This window comes from Monodelphis domestica, chromosome 3 (assembly GCF_027887165.1).
Source record: "Monodelphis domestica isolate mMonDom1 chromosome 3, mMonDom1.pri, whole genome shotgun sequence".
NCBI classification, from domain to species: Eukaryota; Metazoa; Chordata; class Mammalia; order Didelphimorphia; family Didelphidae; genus Monodelphis; species Monodelphis domestica.
The window spans coordinates 429,701,258-429,705,512 of record NC_077229.1 but is presented as its reverse complement, the minus strand read 5'-3'; the positions used below and the strand labels follow the sequence as shown (position 1 = coordinate 429,705,512).

The 4,255-nt window shown below is 37.2% G+C and overlaps 1 non-coding gene across 1 annotated transcript; it reads right to left on the bottom strand.

The window, feature by feature from the left end:
* Positions 1-388: 388 nt before the first annotated feature.
* LOC130458634 (U6 spliceosomal RNA) lies at positions 389-495 on the bottom strand. Its single transcript, XR_008918044.1, has one exon. It is a non-coding gene; the product is annotated as a U6 spliceosomal RNA (small nuclear RNA).
* Between the last annotated feature and the right edge of the window lie 3,760 nt (positions 496-4,255).

Genomic DNA, 4,255 nt, shown 5'->3' with positions numbered 1-4,255 from the left:
TGAAACCTTTTGGGGGCTTCCCAGTTGGTGATTTACTCTCAAACTTCAGCTAGTTCTTTGCTTTAATTTGGTTTTATTCACTGATGAAATATTGAGCTTTATCTGTGTTGACCTCTTATGACAGACAATAATCTGCATGAAGGCAAAAACCATGTTTTATTTGGACTTTGCACTTCCCCTAGTTCCTTGCCTAGTGTTCTATACTTAGTATATTTGTTCTTGCTAGTGTGGGGTCAAGGATTCTGGATTTAAACTCTTGGTTGTACTCTTTGATACTGGCTGCTTTTTTTCTCTGGCCACATAAGTCTTATAGCAGTTATTTATTTTATTATTTGGGAGCACAAATAGGATCCTTTAATTTGAGATACTCAGGTAACGTGTTCAGTCAAAAAATATGGAATGCTTCAGGAATTTGCGTGTCACCCTTGCTCATGGCGCCGGGGCCATGCTAATACCGGTATCCTTCCGATTTGAATATATGTGCTGCCAAAACACGCACAGTTGCTTGTTTTCTGATGCTATTTCAGAACCTAACCATAACTGTGACAAGAGGAAGAGTTAACAATACAATTCGTACAATAACAATAATAATGTAAGGAGAAACGACTTTGAAAGTTTTAAGAATTATCGACAACACAACAGTCATTCGTGCTTCCTGAGGACAGTGATGAAGTAGGCTATCCATCTCTCGATGGATTCAGGATGCAGAATGAGATTTTTTCTAAACACAGTCAATGAGGGAATTTGTTTTCCTCGATTATGCATACGTTACACTCCTAAACCTCCCTGAGCCCACCATCCTTCTTAAAATATGAGTAGAGTTTAAATATAGATTAGCTCCCAACACGGATGCTCTCCCTAATGAGGTCAGCATCAAGAGAGTATAGAGAAGTACAGGTGAAGGGGATAGTTTGAGTTACAAACACTCAGAGGTTTGTTTGTTTTTTTCTACTCAAGAGTTTCTCTAAATCCTCCTAAGAAAGAAGAAGGCATCTTTTAATAAGCTTTAATTCCCTAAAAGGGCTCAGCCCTAGTAAACATACTAACATCAGGAGAGGTAAAAACACCTAGGGAAAGACAGTAATTGTGGCAAATCAAAACTGAGTCACAAGCCATTCATTTTCTGAACTGCCATGTGTTACAACCACCACCCAATTGTTACAGACTCCCACAAAAGTGTTGTGTCTCAGACCTGAATCAACAGAAATAATGAAAAACTCCTGAAGCTGCTTGATAGGACGCAAATCCCATAAATCCAGGAAGGTGAACTCCACTCAGAAGAGAAAAACAAATCAAAACTGAGAGGAGACAAAGAAAATATTTAAGAACTCAGGGGGTGTTTCTTACGTGCAGAACAGGGAATCTATCATGGTGTCAAATATTTTATAACAAAAAGATCATACAACTAGATCTAAAAGGGACCTTAGAAACCATCTAGTCCAAACTCTTCATTTTACAGATGAGGAAAATGATACCCAAGGAGATTAAGTGACTTGTCCAAGGTCACAAATTTAGGAAGTGACAAGACCAGGATTTAAGTCTTTTACTTAAAATCCATATCAACATAGTCTTCCCTTTTTTTTTAAAAAAAAAGGCTTTATTTTTTATTAAATATTTATATTTGAATGAACAGAAATCAATTTCCTGCCCCTTCCTCATCACCTCATTGAAAAAATAAACTCTTTTTAACAAGTATGCATAATCAAACAAAATAAATTAACTCATTGGCCATGTTCAAAAAATATATACAAACACTCAGAGGTTTTTTTTCTGACTTGAGAGTTTCTCTAAATCCTCCTAAGAGTGTCACATTCTGTACTCTGGATCCTTCACCTCTCTGTCAGTAGATGTATAACACACTTCATCAGTGGTCCTCAGAATTGTGGTCATAGTCATTGATCATAGCTCTTACAACTTTCAAAGTATTTCTGTGGTTTATGGCACTGTAATTATTATATGGATTGTTCTACTTGTTCTGCTCATTTCATTTTTCATCAGTTTGTAAGTCTCCAAATTTGTGGGTTTTTTTATATTGATGTTGGGATGTAAATTGTTTTTCTAGTTTTGCTTACATCACTCTGCATCAGTTCATATGAATCTTTCCATGTCATTTTGAAATCATATATTTCCTCATTCCTTATAGCAAAATAGTTATCCATTGTGTGCATGAATGTGTGTTTGTGTGTGTGTGTGTGTGTGTGTTCTGCATTCCCTCAACTGTGGGATATTCACTTAATGTCCAGTTTTTTAGCACTACAAAGAGAGCTGCTACAGAGATCTTGTACACATAAGACTATTCCCTAATGATCACTAGATCAAAGGGCATAAACTGGACCTTGTGTGTGTGTGTGTGTGTGTGTGTGTGTGTGTATTATTCCAAGCTTGCTTTCCAAGATGCCCACACTCTTCCTTAAGTATTTCATCTACTTACAAATTGGTATGTTAGTGATATTACGCAGCTTGATAAAATTCAAGGATGTTAATATTTCTTTGGAGGGAAGAAAAGTGAGATAGACGTTAGTTTCAGGAGTCTGAACATATTTCCTGAATCTACAGTGATAGCTGGAACATGCTGTGACCTCCCATGGCCTGTGGAAGCCTCCCCTAAGATCCTCCAAAATAGGACCCTGTTCAGCTTTTATGAAGTAGAAATGTGTATTTTCCAAACTACCACACTTTGAATTCACCACCCAGTTGTTGGAACTTGAGCAGGAAACACTGGATACAAGTCTGAGGTCCAGGGTTCCAATATCTGCTCTGTTACTCATCTCCTCAAGGAGTTTCCAACTTTTTGTGGGGCAGGAGGAACAATGTGGATAAAAAGATAAGTAAATACAAGATAATTCGAGGAAGAAAGCACTAAATAGGAAGATCAGGAAAAAATAAGTATCCATTTTAACCATTCTTCTGACAGCCAGCAGATTCTACCAGTCCACATCTTATAGCAAATTCACATTCTAGTAACTGCTACACCATGAGCTCTTGTTCTCCCTCCCAAAGTCCCTCTTTCTCCTTCTAGAAGCTCTCAGTTTCTCATTCCAGCTCTAGAGACCCTCCCCAGGACCATCCATCCCCTGAAGGTCATGTGCAGAGTTCCTGGAGTGGGGGGACACTTCAGCTATCCCCACCCCTACCACACCCGGCATGGAAACACACCAAGACAGGAGGGAAAAGGCTGGATATTGTTTGGGGAGTTGAATTGTCATTTTGATTTTCTTTTCCTAGAGGACCGTCCCTGAACCTGGTTTTTGCTTATGCCTATACCTCAGACCTCCAGTTAATTGAAAACTCTGGCCTCTTTAACACCATGTTAATAATTTAATAGCATATAATTATATATGGCATGTTCCAGCTCTTAGATACTACCCTTAACAGTTCTCTTATGAAAAGTTGACTATATGTGGTTAGCTATTAACCTGAGTATCAATATTCAGAAGTCGTTATTAAAAAAGTACAATTTACAAAACTTCTGACCTCCCCCAGAGCCCTACTCTGAGGCTGTGTTGGGGAATGATGATGGGTTCATCAAAGGCTATGCTAGCAAAATATAAGTCTGCCAGGTATGACCAAGCTAAGAAGGCTTCCGGTATAAGTCTGGAGGCAGCTTATGTGTGTTGTTCAACAGTCAAACAACGTACAAAGATGCTTAGCATATGGTTAGTTGCAAAGTGATGAGTTGTCCAGATGTAACATCTCTCAAAGACCATCTAACTCATTTGTAGAAGGGTTAGAGTCCATGTCTCTGAACAGAATATTCACACCAATGAAACTTAAGATACTTGAAGTAATAAGCATATATATCCATTCAGCACTTCACTAATGGAGTATTTTGAAGGGAAAAGAATAATTTTATTTAGAATAGTATACATGCATTTATATAAAGCTCTTTGTAACAGTGCATATGAAGATCATTTTAAATGATAAAATCCTTTTGTAAAGATGCAAATGTTAGCTGTTATTGTACCCAAATATCATTATAACAGAAGGGATAAATATAAGTATAGCTTTATACTCTCAAGAATTTCAACAAGGAATTCAGAAACTCTTACTCTTTTTTGCACAACAGCATCCAAAACGCACTGATGTTTTATTGTTTAAAAATATGTCTAATAATAATTTCTATAAAAAAAGAATAAATAAAAGGAAACATACAATATATTATTTCATTCCTATGGATGTGTCCTTCAAAAATTCAGATTGCCAGTACAAATCCACATAAGATGTTTGCAGCAGGGGTTGTCTACTCAACATACTC